Here is a 17,425-nt window from a genome sequence, read left to right on the forward strand (position 1 = left end):
GCCTACAAGGTAGGTAAGCAGTGGTAGTTCCCATTGACTCACGCTACCAGCACAGAGCTTTGATTCTCTGTTTAGCTCTTTTCTAGCTAGAAAAGCTGTCTAATTTATTTTTCCATGTGTCAGTTACTTCATCTGTTAAAATGGGATCTCACCACAAACTTCTTTAACAAGTCGAATAAATTGGATTATGTATAAATAAGTCAAATTAGAGGCATTTAGTAAAGTTTACTTAAAAGAAAAATACTGAAAGTAACACAGATAATGGAATGCATTTGGGAAAAAACTATGCACCATCTTGAAGGCATGAGAAATTTGATAGTTTTCAAAATAATAATCATTGCCTCTGGGATTTCAGATTTGTGTCTTTGCTTAAAGGTGGCATATGGCCCCTCTTCTCTGGTCAAGTGTCCTAAGAATGAATCTTGTGAATCTAAACTTAGCTATGAAGCCTAGAGAAGCCAAACAATTACAAGAATTTTTGGCCAGGTTCCTAACCATTAGTTTCTATTTCTCTTGCATACTAAGTCACTTCAGTCGTGTCCAACTCTTTGCGACCCTATGGACTGTGGCCCACCGTGCTCCTCTGTCCAAGAAATTCTCCAGGCAAGAATACTGGAGTGGGTTGCCATTTCCTTCTCCACTCTTTCTGTTAGCTAAAGTATAAAAAATAAGTCTATCTGAAACATTAACAATTGTAAAAACAGAAAACTTAGATTATGAGTGGAGAGGGCTGATAGAGAAAATAACACTGTTATGAGATTGAGAGAAATAGAACATTTATAACTTACAAAATTGAAATATAAGTTGGTATAGATTTAAAAACAAGCAGAAATAAATAAATTGAATGAGATAAATAAGAAAATTAGTAAAATGAAAACACACCAAAAATCTTTAAGAGAAGTAGAGATTTGGATATGATGTTTTAAGAATCCTTTCAATGGAATTAAGGGTCTTTTGCATAAACCTCAAAAACACTGATCTTTTTAATTCTTCTTCCTCTTCCCAGTGTTTTCTCAGCTTCTTGCACAGTCAGCCTTCATGTTTAACAAATGAAAGAGTGAGCCCTGTGCTTGTATAGAAACACAACAAAATTCAGTGGAATTAGACTAACTAGTTTCTCTAATAAAAAGTTATTCACATGTCTTTATTTGAATAATCATATTTTATAGTAAGTTGATGATTTTAGAGTTTCTTTTAAAATTGCACTTGCCAGATGCAAAATTTGGCAAATGATTAAGACTCACTGTCTGTGCTGAGCACAGAAAGAAAACTACAATAATTAAAAGTTGAAACTAAAAAATGGAAATACTCATTCTGCTTCCTCATCACTATTTTCAGTATCTGAAATTGAAAAGTTATTCTCTTTACTCTTTAAACATATTGAAACACACTCATTTATTCATGTGCTTTTATTTATTCAGGACTTTTTTTTCTAATACTTGTACAATACTTGACTGCTAGAGCGATTATAAATACAAACAGACATTATAGTATTTTTTCTTTTGTAATTCAGGAAGCTGAACAGTTTACTTAATTAATTATTCATTTCAATAAAAGTCAGCACGTATGTGAGGCTAAAAAGAAATATGAATAAAAACACATTGTTATCTAACTCATGAACAAAAGGTTCAGGTCCTACTAAATCATATTCTGTATAGTAAATTAACTCTCATTCAGTGAAACCTCCTCAGATGGAAAAGGTAGTAATGAATGGTTTTAAGTATGTCCATAAATGCATGGACTTCAGATAAACCATCGTGACCCAATAATGTTCAAAAACCCTCTGACTGCCAAATTTAAAACTCATTCACAAGGTGATTTTTTTATTTCTCTTATAGACTCATGATAGGAAAACTATTAGCTCTCACATTCATTAGAAGAAATACTTATTCTGTACAGTACAAAACATCTAAAAGCATCAGAAACACTTAGAGATGCTTAAAGATCATATTTAACTGAGGTGGAGACTTGCTTCCTAAACCTATATGCCGCTGCTTCTGCTAAGTTGCTTCAGTCATGTCCGACTCTGTGCAACCCCATAGACGACAGCCCACCAGGCTCCCCCATCCCTGGGATTCTCCAGGCAAAAATACTGGGATGGGTTGCTATTTCCTTCTCCAATGCATGAAAATGAAAGTGAAAGAAAGTCGCTCAGTCGTGTTCCACTCTTAGCGACCCCATGGACTGCACCCTACCAGGCTCCTCTGTCTATGGGATTTTCCAGGCAAGAGCACTGGAATGGGTTGCCATTGCCTTCTCCCTAAACCTATATGAGACTATAATAAATTGGAAGTACTAAACTATTTTTCCGGATTTATAAAATGGAAAAAGAGTACAGTGTAAAATTTGGAGAGCTATATATAAGAAAGAATGAATTACATTTTATTATTAGAATTGAGTTTTAGCTCAATTAAATAAAACTGAATAGTCCAACAATATTTAATAAATAGCTCAATAGCAAAAAAAAATCTTGAATAAATTATATCAATTATTCCAGTTTTCATAAAGCCCAAATAACTTAGAGCAAACATTAATATTTGAGGTGACTAGTCTTTTATAAGCCACATAGTACTAACCAGAAATACTACAGCACTTGCAGTTTTTCAGCTAACTGAAACAAAACTCAGGTGAAGCTACGTGAGTGAGCATTTACTAAATAAATTTGTTAATATTTGTTTTTATAGCTCAATAGTATATTATCTAAAGTCTTGTTTTTCATACAGGTTTATGATGCTTGCAGGCCTAAGTCGACTCAGAGCAATTAGGATTAGTTGACCAAATTGATGATTAGGCAGCTGTCCAAGTTAGATCATTTCAGTATTTGAAACAGCTCTCAAAAGCTTACCATCAAAGTAATCTCAAGTTGAAATACAAACATGACAGGCTCTTCTGCCTCCTTTGAATTCTTAAGCAAGTTCCTTTTTTGTTTGCTTGTTGAAGAGAAAGAAAATATGTACACCTGTATATTTTGGTTCCTGTGAAGACCGTGCCAGTCTTCACAGGCTGCTGGCTCCTTCCCTCAAAATCAATACTAAAGAGAATGTAGAGGCAAGAGGGAAAATAAATGAGAATCCCAGGAACTCCAGCAGCATCTCAAAACTTGAAAACTCTCTGGGGATATTAAAGGCTGTTTTGAATTAATATATTTGTAGGAATGGAGTTGCTGTAATACAGATTAGGGAGATTTCAGAGGTCCATGTAACAGAATAGTTTGGAGGAAAACATTAATATGGTTTTCTTGTCTCTCCCCATGTTCCCCTTGACAAGCTTTCTGGTTTCCTCCAGGTAATATCAATGTAACACAAAAATCTGTGCTTGGATGACAGGTTGAAGACAGCACTTAATGACCAGCTGCCCTCAGGTGTTCACTGTCACTGCTCCTGAAATAAGGTGGCAGGATTATTGGAAGATACACTGTGGAGGCAGCCTCCTCCCATTGGGCAGGTTCTCCCTAAGTGCTTCGAAGTTAAACCAGCCCTAGGATGCTGCCCTCATCCACATGGACTATGATGCTTCCATCCTTAAACCCATTCCAAACAGCAGAATAGAAGAGAGGGAGGAAGAAGACTTGTTTCCTCACTTGAAAAGGAAATACAGATTTTATACCTAACAGAGGTTATGTCATATCCCACTGTAAAGAATTCAATCACATCATTCACATAACCATGCACAGCTGCAAGAGAAGCTGGGAAAGGTAAATTATTATTACCTTATTAATATATAAGGTAATATATTTTTTTCTGTGAACATATGCCTTATAAAACATTTGAGGACTTACTTACCAAATAAAATGCAATGTGTATATTGGGTTATAGCTAGAAGCTTTTCTGAAAGTCCAATCCATTCCCTTCCCCAGTATTTCTGCATACCCATCTCACCTTTTTTAAAGAATATAAAACCTCTCACTCCAGATATATGCATGATGCCCACCTTCCCAATATTCATGATGGAACTCAAGGTAGTATTCTCAGAAAGTCCTTCCCTGCCTGCCTGAGCAAAATCAACCTTGTTCTAGTTCATTATTGCCTCTTATTTTCTCCATTCATTTACTAGCAACTACAATTATATAGTTGTACAATTATCATACACATTTATTTGTCACATATAATTCTTATTATACATGTACATGAACAAATATATCTATAAAAATAAACATATATACTTTTATTTACACGTATTTGTATATACTTCTGGGCTTCCACAATGGCTCAGTGGTAAAGAATCTGCCTGCAATACAGGAAACACAATGGATGTGGATTTGATCCCTGAGTCGGGAACATCCCCTGGAGGAGAAAATGGCAACCCTCTCTAGTATTCTTGCCTGGAAAATCCTATGGACAGAGGAGCCTGGTGGATTACAGTCCACAGGATCATGAAGAGTATGAAATGACTTAGCAACTGGCACACATATACACATATTATCTTTTATATATGTGAACAAATATATTGACACAAACATTTATATATTACCATCCAAATATAATCCCTTCTGTCCATGGAATTCTCCAGGCAAGAATATTGGAGTGGGCTGTCATGCCTTCCTCCAGGGGATCTTCCCAACTCAGGGACTGAACCCATGTCTCTTACATCTCCTGCTTTGGCAGGTGGATTCTTTACCACTAGCACTACCGGACAAGCCCATATGTAATTTTGTCCCATATAAATTTTAAATTTACTTTTTCCCCTAGAGGGTAAGCTCACTTAAAGTTTAAACAGATTCATGTTAATTATTTGGTTCATTGTTGTATCTTCCAGTCCAAGACATAAAAGGCATGAGTAGGTATTCTGTTTATAAGATCCAAGATTTTATTCTGAGTTAATACATGTTCAACTAATATATATGGGGGGGTGTGTGTGTGTGTGTGTGTGTGTATATATATATATATATATATATTTTTTTTTTTTTTTTTTTACTGCTGCTGCTGCTAAGTCGCTTCAGTCGTGTCCTACTCTGTGTGACCCCATAGACGGCAGCCCAACAGGCTCCCTCATCCCTGGGATTCTCCAGGCAAGAACACTGGAGTGGGTTGCCATTTCCTTCTCCAATGCAGGAAAATGAAAAGTGAAAGTGAAGTCACTTAGTCGTGTCGACTCTTCGCGACCCCATGGACTGCAGCCTACCAGGCTCCTCTGTCCTTGGGGTTTTCCAGGCATGAGTACTGGAATGGGGTGCCATAGCCTTCTCTGCTAGCCTTCCTCAAATTCCCTTAGATCTTATGACTAAGATCTTGCCAAAGAAGTATAAACTAAAGTGTTTGTGCAGCATCCAGGCCAGTTGCCCAAAGAGAGTTGATTCAAGTAAGTAATATTAGGGCTTTTTCTTGTTGCCTATTGCTCTTTTTCTCCTTTGCTTCATTTCACAGAGTAGAATGTTTACATAATTAAACATCTCAGTCATCTTGAACATAGCTGACTTTGATAAGAGGAACCATATGCTAGGTTGGTAAAGGAAGAGGAGGTCCCAAATGATTATCAGGTTCAGTTTATCACACAGGGCTACTCACTCCAGAAATTTTTTCTTCCTAAGACAGGAATAAATTCCTATCTTAAGACATGGTTATTTTGTTATTCTTTGCTGAATAAAATTCTTAACTAGTATATTAAATTATTATTATTATAACAATAAAAATCTAAGAAGATAGAAAGCATAGTTCCAATACATTTTTTAAATTAACAGATTTTATTTTTTAGAGCAATTTTGGATGTTAAAAAAGTCAGGGTAAGTTCCCAAATATTCCCTCTCCTCTTCCTCCCTTCACAGTTGCTCTAATATTAACATCTTACCTTAGTATAGTATATTTGTTAAAGTTGATGAATCAATATTGACACATTATTAACTAAAGTCCACTGTTTACATTCAGTTCAGTTCAGTTCAGTCACTTAGTCGTGTCTGACTCTTTGTGACCCCAAGAACCGCAGCACTCTAGGCCTCCCTGTCCATCACCAACTCCTGGGGTCTACCCAGAACCATGTCAATCGAGTCGGTGATGCCATCCAACCATCTCATCATCTGTCATCCCCTTCTCCTCCTGTCCTCAATCTTTCCCAGCATCAGGATCTTTTCAAATGAGTCAGCTCTTTTCATCAGGTGGCCTAAGTGTTGGAGTTTCAGCTTCAGCATCAGTCCTTCCAATGAATACCCAGGATTGATCTCCTTTAGGATGGACTGGTTGGATCTCCTTTCAGTCCAAGGGACTCTCAAGAGTCTTCTCCAACACCACAGTTCAAAAGCATCAATTCATTTGTGCTCAGCTTTCTTTATAGTCCAACTCTCATATCCATACATGATTACTGGAAAAAACCTAGCCTTGATTAGATGGACCTTTGTTAGCAAAGTAATGTCTCTGCTTTTGAATATGCTATCTAGGTGGGTCATAACTTTCCTTCCAACGAGTAAGCATATTTTAATTTCATGGCTGCAATCACCATCTGCAGTGATTTTGGAGCCGAGAAAAATAAAGTCAGCCACTGTTTCCACTGTTTTCCCATCTATTTGCCGTGAAGTGATGGGACCGGATGCCATGATCTTTGTTTTCTGAATGTTGAGCTTTAAGACAACTTTTTCACTCTCCACTTTCACTTTCATCAAGAGGCTCTTTAGTTCTTTTTCACTTTCTGCCATAAGGGTGGTGTCATCTGCATATCTGAAGTTATTGATATTTCTCCTAGCTATCTTGATTCCAGCGTGTACTTCAACCAGCCAAGAGTTTCTCATTTGTACTCTGCATATACGTTAAATAAGCAGGGTGACAATATACAGCCTTGACGTACTCCTTTTCCTATTTGAAACCAGTCTGTTGTTCCATGTCCAGTTCTAACTGTTGCTTCCTGACCTGCATACAAGTTTCCCAAGAGGCAGGTCAGGTGGTCTGGTATTCCCATCTCTTTCAGAATTTTCCACAGTTTATTGTGATCCACACAGTCAAAGGCTTTGGCATAGTCAATAAAGCAGAAATAGATGTTTTTCGGGAACTCTCTTGTTTTTTCCATGATCTAGAGGATGTTGGCAATTTGATCTCTGGTTCCTCTGCCTTTTCTAAAACCAGCTTGAACATCAGGAAGTTCACGGTTCACATATTGCTGAAGCCTGGCTTGGAGAATTTTGAGCATTACTTTACTAGCATGTGAGATGAGTCCAATTATATGGTAGTTTGAGCATTCTTTGGCATTGCCTTTCTTTGGGATTGGAATGAAAACTGACCTTTTCCAGTCCTGTGACCACTGATGAGTTTTCCAAATTTGCTGGCATACTGAGTGCAGCACTTTCACAGAATCATCTTTCAGGATTTGAAATAGCTCAACTGGAATTCCATCACCTCCACTAACTTTATTCATAGTGATGCTTCCTAAGGCCCACTTGACTTCACCTTCCAGGATGTCTGGCTCTAGGTCAGTGATCACACCATCGTGATTATCTGGGTCATGAAGATCTTTTTTGTACAGTTCTTCTGTGTATTCTTGCCACCTCTTCTTAATATCTTCTGCTTCTGTTTGGTCCATACTATTTCTGTCCTTTATTGAACCCATCTTTGCATGAAATGTTCCCTTGGTATCTCTAATTTTCTTGAAGCGATCTGTAGTTTTTCCCATTCTGTTGTTTTCCTCTATTTCTTTGCATTGATCGCTGAGGAAGGCTTTCTTATCTCTCCCTGCTATTCTTTGGAACTCTGCATTCAAATGGGTATATCTTTCCTTTTCTCCTTTGCTTTTTGCTTCCCTTCCTTTCACAGCTATTTGTAAGGCCTCCTCAGACAGCCTACAGTTTACAAACAGTTTACATTGGGGTTCATACTTTGTGTTGCACATTCTGTGGGTTTTGAAAACTGTATATTGGCATGGTAAAACTGTATATTGGCATGGTTAAAACATTTTACATTATAGACTTAAACAAAAATAGTAAAAGTATGAGTGAGATTGATTTTTATATTTATTTGGTTATGTGTTTGAAGGATGTTTCTCCCTGCTAGAATATAATCCTCTCAGGCATACATTTTTATATGTTTTTTCATTATGATATTTGTAATTTCCAGAGCAGATTCTTGCTTGGAGTAGATGCTCAGTAAATATTTGTTGACTATACAAATGCAAATATGGATATACATGTTGAATAATCTTGAAACAGAGCTGATGTTCTCTAATGCAAAACAAAATTAAAAACTAGAACAAAAAACTGAAAACCATATTTGAAAATCTCAGGAATTTTGAAATGGTTTGGAGGAAAAGGAGGAGATTAAATAAATTGAGGGGAATTAAAGAATTTACAAAGGTGTGGAACAGAGCTATAAAAACAAAGCAAAGGTTAACTCAGTAACAAAATATTGTAACAATGTGGAGTTATTTCCAGCTATAATACTTAATGTACTAGGAAAGGAAAGCCAGAAAGAGGGAGAGAGAAAAGATGAGGGTGTATGTTTGTGTGAGACAGAGAGGCAGAGAGATGGAGAGAGCTAGTTAACAAGAATCGGAGAAAGCAATGGCACCCCACTCCAGTACTCTTGCTTGGAAAGTCCCATGGATGGAGGAGCCTCGTAGACTGCAGTCCATGGGGTCGCTAAGAGTCGAACACGACTGAGCGACTTCACTTTGACTTTTCACTTTTCTGCACTGGAGAAGGAAATGCCAACCCACTCCAGTGTTCTTGCCTGGAGAATCCCAGGGACGGGGGAGCCTGGTGGGCTGCCATCTATAGAGTCGCACAGAGTCAGACACGACTGAAGCGACTTAGCAGCAGCAGCAGCAAGAATTCTCTCCCTTTGATAGTCACAACCAAAGAAAAGAGATCTGACATGATATGAGTTAGAGAACCAATACCTCTAATTCTCTTTTCATTCTGTGGATCTCCTATCAGCATTTCTTTTTGTTGAAACTAAATCATACACTGAGAAGTAAGGGAATCTATTGTTGTGGCCAGTAAGTGACAACTACTAGTTACAGAACAGGATGCAGAGAGTAGAGAATGACTCTGGAGTAGCAAACAGAAGATATCCCTTTCCGGCCTGGTTTTCCATTTGACAGAACACATTTTTGGGGTGAAAGCTTCTGTATTCCTGACACAGAGGATACAAAAATTCTCCTTAGCTACCATATCTTGTGGCGTGTTGCCAACTGAGTTGCATTCTCAACTGAAACCACAAATATTCAACCATGTAAAGCAGTAACTAAAAAGAGAAGAAATGAGTAAAGAAATAGAACAAAACTTCTATGGCTGGTTATACATATAAACTGATATTCATGGCCTTATTTTTAATTTTTTAAATTTTTTGATTGATGTATTGTTTGTTTATTCTTTGGCTGTGCTGGGTCTTTATTTCTGTGCACAGGCTTTCGCTAGTTGCAGCTCATGACCTCTAGAGGGCGCGCTTCAGTAGCCGTGGTGCATGGGCTTAGTTTCTGTGGGTATGTGGAACCTTCCTGGACCAAGGATGCAATCCATGTGCCCTGCATTGGCAGGTGGATTCCTAACCACTGAACCACCAGAGAAGCCCTCATAGCTTCTTCTAACACACATTATTTCTTTACCCTCAACCAGCACCTAGACAGACCTATATCTTTTTTCTTTCTTTCATATTAATTTTATTAGTAATTATAAAATAAAACCAGTTTATGAAAATAATTCCCTTTTCAAGATATAGGAACTACAGTTTTTGAAAAGACCTGTTTCTTTTATCTGGCTAAATGACTCAAACTCTTCTAATATCTGGATCCTCTCCACTAGCCTGGTTTTTATGTAGTCTCAGCACTTTTCCTCTGAAAAAGACTGCTGGGCAAAAGACTATTATGGGTGCCCTAGTGAATCCCCTGGGTTCCATTTATGGTCATCTTGGTACTAGTAGAGAGCAGAGTCACTAATTTTCTGCTTAGGAATTGGTTGTCACCCAGTTTATCAGCCTCTTCTTTATGCATTTGTTCAGCAGCATGAGAAAGCTTTAATGGCCAAAATGTTGATTCGGCTTCCAGCTCACTGAGGTCACTGCTATATTCCATGGTGGAAGCGATTTTTCCTTACACAATAGAACCTCAAAACCCATGGAGTCTGGAGGGTTATCTGACAGTGATAAGAAGGGCTAGTTCCATCCTACATCCCTTGGTTTGTGGATCTGTGTTTCTGGCTATGGAAGAGACAGCCATTGGTTATGTTATAAACTGCATTATTTAGGAAAGCCCTTCAGTCTTGCAGATGGTTGTCTGCCAGCTGGCATTAAAACTGAGCATTCTGTGGGTTATAACATAATTCTGTCAAACCAGCTGCTTCTGGACTACCTAGCACACAGTAAAAATATTCTGTGAGTGTGACTCCTTGTCCAGACTCGTTGTCAAACAGTCTATCCCTTCATCAGACATGATATTTAATGAGAAATCATGGCGATGGATAAGATCTTCTAGCAAAAACCTTCTGAGCAGGGTCTTCACATATCTTTTTTTCCCAAGGAGGTGGAGAAATCATTGCATTCTTCATGGCAGAAAATGCCCTATGTAATAATGATAGTGTATGGTCAGGCCATTCAAGGTAACTATTCTAGTCCTCTTTATACACCCCGTCCTCTACCGGTCCCTGCTTCATGCACATGACTGTCTGATCTATTAATTATAGGGCTTAATAGTAATTGCCTGGGTGCTTGCCCCCTGCCCCAGCTGCTGGATTCCCTGGTAACTGATGAGATGGCCTGACGTCACTTGCCCTATAAATAGTAGCCTCCCTCTTCCCCAAGTAGTGAAGACTGTTACTATATCCTTCTTACTGGGTGCCTCACACAATGGGAGAACACTCCAGGACTCTTTTTTTTTTTTCTGGACATGTAAGTTCCCCTACACAGTGAACCATTAGTGTCTCTGTAGCGATCTCTAGGCTCTTTATTCAGTCTCCAGGCTGAGCAAATTACAAGGCTTGCAGGTCTGCAGGGTGCAGCCCAGCAGCCAGGTATCTCTTTCCCCTATTGAAGAGACACCAGGCAAATAGCCACAAGTTAGTCTAGAAAAATATAATATATGCAGTTATGGTTATATCCTAGACCTCTATTTCAGAGACATGGAATAGAAATTGCTCAGTGGATTGCTTCTGTATTATGGACTACTTATGTCTGCATTTGTTACTGTGCTAATAAACAATAGTAAAACAACCACCTAAAAAGAAAGCTCTCTGAGTATATAATTTTCAGTAAATTGCTTAGGGCCTAACTTTGAGATGTTAGGTTTCTGCAAAACAAATGTGGATGTTTTCCCCATGTAAGTTTAGCACCGCTTTACAAGGATATCCATCTGTTATGCTTGCAGGGACATCATGTCAATTAGTCATCAACATTGATAAAACCCAGGTCTAAAGATCAAAGAGCACAACTGTATTCAATGACAGTTTTTTTTTTTTTTTTTTTTTGTATTTTTTGTTGCTGTTGTTGCTGTAGTAATGAAAAAAAAAAAAATTGAAGGAATCATGAGCTGTTTCTGTAAGGAAATGGAATTCTAGAATTCCCTCCAAGGAGCTAATGGAGGGTGGGGAGGACAAATAATTATTTTAATAGGAGACACCAGGGCCAGGCCTAGTCTGGGTGTTTCCCAGGAAGGCAAACAAAGTGAAATTGATTCCCACAGGGTGTGCTATATGGCTTCAGGTGTGTGAGGTTAGTAAATGCAGGTCCTGATGGAGGGACAGAGGAGGATGGGTTAGAATGCCTTAAGTGTCAGGAGAAGTTCAGATATTAGCAAAATCCAATGAGGCTCCTCTCCCCATAGGAACCAGATCAGCAATTTCTCAAGAGTTCTGTGGGGGTGGACAGGGTAGTCCTGGGATGAGAACCACCAGGCTACTCAGGTGCTGGAGACACCTCAATTCTGACTTGCCCTAGGGAATCTAATTCAGGCCACCTATCAAGCAAACCCCAGTCCTCCTCGACCTCCTCTCCTAGGAATCACAAGGCCATGGTGTCTCCCGCAAGGGGCCCAGCCAGATTGGGTGGGAACCAGTCTCTGGACCAAAAACTATGTGGGAGCAAGACCTCCCAAGGCAAGAATGGGACAGTGAATTGCTTGCTCATGCCCAGGTGGCAAATCTGTATCCTTCCTAGAGGCTGCAAGCCCTGGGGCAGTGACATTAGCTTCTGGTAAGAAACACTGAGACTCCAAAATGATGTCTTTCAAGGTCTGAGGCCACCTCATATATATGGTGAAAGTGAAAGTGAAGTCACTCAGTCGTGTCCGACTCTTTGTGACCCCCATGAACTGTAGCCTACCAGGCTCCTCCGTCCATGGGATTTTCCAGGCAATAGTATTGGAATGGGTTGTCATTTCCTTCTCCAGGGGATCTTCTCGACCCAGGGATTGAACCTGGGTCTCCTGCATTGCAGACAGATGCTTTACCCTCTGAGCCATCAGGGAAGTCTCCCATATATATGGTAGATACTACATAAGATATGCAAAAAGCTATGTATTTATACCCAGTAGTAGTGTTTAGGAGTATGTGTATGTATGAGAGAAAAAGAGAGGGAGTGTATTTATCTCCAGTGGAAGGAATGTAAGTAGAATACAATTATTTGGTATTTTGTTTTGGGTTTTCTTTTTTTTTATAGTGAGAACATTTATGATTTATTCTCTTAGCAATTTTCATGTATATAATACAATGTTGATTATCACCATGCTGTACATTAGAGTCCTCAGAACTTATGTATCATACTACTGTATATACCTTTGAACAACATCTCCCCATTTCACCCATCCCCTCACCCTGGCAACCAGCATTCTCCTATTTCTATGATTTTGGCTTTTTTTTTTTATATTCCACAAATAAGTGATATCAGAATGTTTGTCTTTCTCTGACTTGTTTCACTTAACGTAAGGTTCTCAAGTTCCATGCCAGGCCTTGCAAATAGCAGGATTTCCTTTTCCCTCATGGCTAAATAATGTTCTATATATATACATCACATCTTCTTTATACATTCATCCATAGTTTGGGCAATATTATTTCCATCTCTTGGCCACTGTGAAAAATGCTGCAATGCATGTATGAATGCCAATATCTGTATGGGATTCTGTTTTAATTTCCCTTGGATATATACCCAGAAGTAGAATTGCTGGATCATTTGATAATTCTAATTTTAATTTTTGAGTAACTGCCATACTGTTTTCCATAGTAGCTGCACTAATTCACACTTGTGCTAACAGTGAAGAGGAATTTCCTTTTATCCACACCCTAGTCAACATTTATTTCTTGTCTTTTTGATGACAGTCATTCTAACAGGTGTGAGGTGATGTCTCATTGTAGTTTTTAAAAAATTTTTGAGTATAGTCTCTTTTTCACAATGTTGTTAGTTTCTACTGTACAGCAAAGTAAGTCAGATACATATATATATGTCTCCTGTTTTTTTTTTTTTTAATTTCTTTCCCAATTAGGTCACCACAGAACACTAAGTAGGGCTCCCTAAGCTATGCATTAATTCCACCCCTCATCCTTCCCCGCATGATATCCATACATTTGTTCTCTACACCTATGCCTCTATTTCTATTTTGCAAATAATATCATCTGTACTATTTTCTAGATTCCACTTATCAGCATTAATATATAATGTGTGTTTTTCTTTTTCTGACTTACTTCACTCTGTATGACATTCTCTATGTCCATCCACATCAACGAATGACCCATTTTTTTTCCTTTTTATGGCTAACATTCCTTTGTATACATTTACCACATCATCTTTATCCTTTGCTCTGTTGATTCACATTGAAATTGATTCCATATCCTGGCTGTTGTAAACAGTGCTGCAGTGAACATTGGGGTGCATGTTTTTTGAACTATGGTTTTCTCTGGATACATGCCCAGTAGTGGGGTTGCTGGGTCATATGGTAATTCTGGTCATTCTTAGTTTTTTAAGGAACCTCCATACTGCTCTCCATAGTGGTTGTACACTGTTCTCCAAACTGTACATTCCCACCAACAGTGCATTAGGATTCCCTTTTCTCCACACCCTCTCCAGCATTTTGTACCCTTGTATCTGGCTATTTTCAAGCATACTTGCAATGACTTTAGAATGGTCTTGTTTCAGTGTTGAAGTGTCCTCATCTGATGTTGATATTGTGTGAAATTTTTCATGTCCAGTGTGAAACAGTGCACACTAGTTATTTTCTATTACCAACTGGATCCTCTGAGGGGCTTTTTGACCAGAAGGTTGTTCTTGTCTTTAGTAAAAAGAATTTGTTTTTGCTATTCTGTGGTACATTGTTTAATTATTTTGATAGAACAGTGCTGTCCCATTATTTTTGCTGCTTTGAACAGGATTCATTGGCCAGCTGCATTACATGCAGTTAAAATAATGTTTATTTGTATGTGTAAGAGGCTATGAAGCCAGGACCTCGACCACAAATTCCAATCATGGAAATATCTTCACACTTGCAGCTGAGTCTTTTATAGAATTGTTTGGTCTCCTGTTGTAGAAAAGTCACATATTTACATCAGTGCAGTAAGAATATTATATAGCACACATTTTTCCTTGACAAGGAATAAAAGGACATGTGCTGGTTTACAACAACCCAGTTAATCAATATAAACTAATTTGGGGGATTGGCAAAACAGATACCATTATTGATGACTTTTCCTAGGGTCAGGGACAGAATTTGGACAATTTTTTCCAGCTGTATTATTAAAATCAGGGGATGCTCAAATCGCTTATATAAAATGGTGTAGTAGAGTTGACCCTCCCTTTGGGAAAGTTCTGCCTCTGGGGATTCCACCAACTGGAGATGCAGAAACCCTAGATGGGGGGCTGACTGTAGTTCTCTCTTTGGTTTTATGGGGTTATCTTTTTCAGGAAAACATGCTACATAGGTTTTAGATGTCTGAAAGGCTCTAACAGTTACCAAATACACAGGATAGATGTGTATTCAGCAGATAAGCTATATGCCTGGTTTTCACATAAGATGTAGTATCCTGGTGGGCCCAGAAAGAATTGGAAATGTAAGTATTGTTTACTACCATGCAAAGAAGAAAGTGTCGGGAGCTCCTACCAACTCTTTAGGAACCTATGGACTGTAGCCTGCCAGTCTCCTTCATCTGTGGAATTCTCCAGGCAAGAATACTGGAGTGGGTTGCCATTTCCTTATCCAGGGGATCTTCCCAATCCAGAGACTGAACCCAGATCTCCTGCATGGCAGGCGGATTCTTTACCATCTGAGCCACAGGGAAACCTCTTACTATGAGAGCAAGTCAATTACTAGTACCTGAATGCAGGCTGACTTTCTGAGTGGATATAAATAGCATGTACAAATCAGGCTAAAAAGTCTCTGAAGAGAACAAGTTAAATACAACAGCAAGGATAGCCCCAATATTTGTTTCCTCTGAGTTTTTTTCAAATGACAATTCTAATATTATTTCAGTAAAAGCATTCTCTTGATTGGGAGAGGAGGTGAAAAATTAATTTTTATAAGATTGAAGATTGAGGTGAATAGTGATAGGACAATTTATTTATCACAAGGAACCTGTTAAAGAAAATATGCTTTATGAGTGGTAAAGGAAGAGCTGTTAAATTTGTGTCATCAGAATCATATGGAGAATGACAAATTGGGCACCAGTAAGATTTAGAGCATGAATTATATTGTGAGAAACACTGAGAAAGCTTTGTTTTTCTTTCTTTTTGCTTAGGTGACAGAAGAAAGCCAGATGAGATGAAGAATAATATGGTGAAGATATGGAGGAACAGAGGCCAAATGATCATAAAGAGGCACCAAAATACAATAATTATAATATGTAGTAAATCAAAGGGAAATAAGCAGGTTGACTCAGAAAAGTGTTTTATAGTTTTGTGTGGAAGCTGCTTTGTCTAATTATGTGGTTGATTCAAGAATCTTTTCCTCTGGCTTTATTTGATACATAATTGACATATGACATTGTGTAAGTGTAAGATATTCAGTGTGATGATTTTATGTGTTTATTGTGCCATATTTACAATAAGGTTAATTAAACAGCCTTCACCTCATATAATTTCCATTTGTTGTTATAGTGAGAACATTTAAGATTTATTTTTACAACAACTTTGTTAACCATAGTCACCATGCTGTTCATTAGATCTCTAAAAGCTATCATTTACAAGTTTATACCCTTTGACCAATATCTCCCCATTTCCCTCAGCCCGCAAATCCCAACAATGACTAGTCTACTCTCTGTTTCTATGGTTCACCTTTTGGATTCCACATGTATCATAAGCATTTCTCTTTCTCACTCTTTCCTTCGCATAATGCCCTCAAGGCTCATTCATATTGTTGCAAATGGTAGGATTTCCTTCCTTTTTATGGATAAATACTACACTTGTGTGTGTGTGTTTGTGTGTGTATGTATATGTGTGTGGGTGAGATTTCTGTGTCCATTGACCTATCAACAGATATTTACGTTGTTTCCATATTTTTGTGGATAATTCTATAATGAACATGAAGATGCAGGTATCTTTGAAAGATAGTGACTTCATTTCTGTCAGATAAATGTCAGGAAGGAGGATTGCTGAATTATATTTTAGTTTTATTTTTAATTTTAGAGGAACCCCTATAGTGTTTTCCACAGTGGAAATGCATCAAGAGTGTATAAGTGTTCCCCTTTTGCCACATCCTCACCAACATTTGTTATCTCTCATCTTTTTGATAAAGCCATGATAATAGATAATATCTCATTGTAGTTTTGATTTCCATTTCCCTGATTAGTGATGTTGAGTGACTCTTCATGTAACTGAGTCCTTGGGAAACTGTCAATTCACTTTTTGCCCACTTTTAAATCAGATAATTTTATTTGCTAATAAACTGTATGAGCTTCTGACATATTTTGGATATTAACCCCTTATCAGAATATGATTTGTAAATATTTTCTTACATTCTGAAGATTGCCTTTTCATTTTGTTGAAAGTTTATTTTGCTATACAGAAGGTTTTTAATTTGAAGTTTCACTTTTTTATTTTATGCTTTTGATGTCATGTCTAAAAAAAAATCATTGCCAAGACCAATGTCAAGAAGCATTTTCCCTTGTTTTTTCTTAGGTGTTTTATAGTTTCAGGTCTTAGCATTAAGCCCCTAATCCATTTCAAGTTAACTTTTGTAAGGTGAGTTCAAATTTTGCTATTTTGCCTGTGAATATCCAATTTTCTGAACATTCTTTACTGACTGGACTATCCTAGTTGTGTATTCCTGGATTCTTTGTCAAATATTCCTTGGTCATATATTTATATGTTAATTTCTGAGCTCTCAACTCTGTTCCATTAGTCTGTATGTCTGTTTTCTGCCACTATCATGCCATTTTTTTTACTATCTGTTTGTAATATAATCTGGAATCAGGAAGTGTGATGCCTCCAGTTGTTTTGCTCTGTCTCAATTGTTTTGGTTATTCATGGTCTTTTGTGGTTCCATTCTAATTTTAAGACTTTTTTTTCCCTATTTCTGTGCAAAAATGCTCTTGGTATTTTGG

The 17,425-nt window shown here is 37.8% G+C and overlaps 1 long non-coding RNA gene across 1 annotated transcript; it reads left to right on the top strand.

Moving 5' to 3' along the window:
- Window positions 1-10,710: 10,710 nt before the first annotated feature.
- On the top strand, window positions 10,711-15,954 carry LOC123330065. Its single transcript, XR_006545773.2, has 2 exons — window positions 10,711-10,796; window positions 15,623-15,954. It is a non-coding gene; the product is annotated as an uncharacterized LOC123330065 (long non-coding RNA).
- Window positions 15,955-17,425: the final 1,471 nt, after the last annotated feature.

This window comes from Bubalus bubalis, chromosome 17 (genome assembly GCF_019923935.1).
Source record: "Bubalus bubalis isolate 160015118507 breed Murrah chromosome 17, NDDB_SH_1, whole genome shotgun sequence".
Lineage (NCBI taxonomy): Eukaryota > Metazoa > Chordata > Mammalia > Artiodactyla > Bovidae > Bubalus > Bubalus bubalis.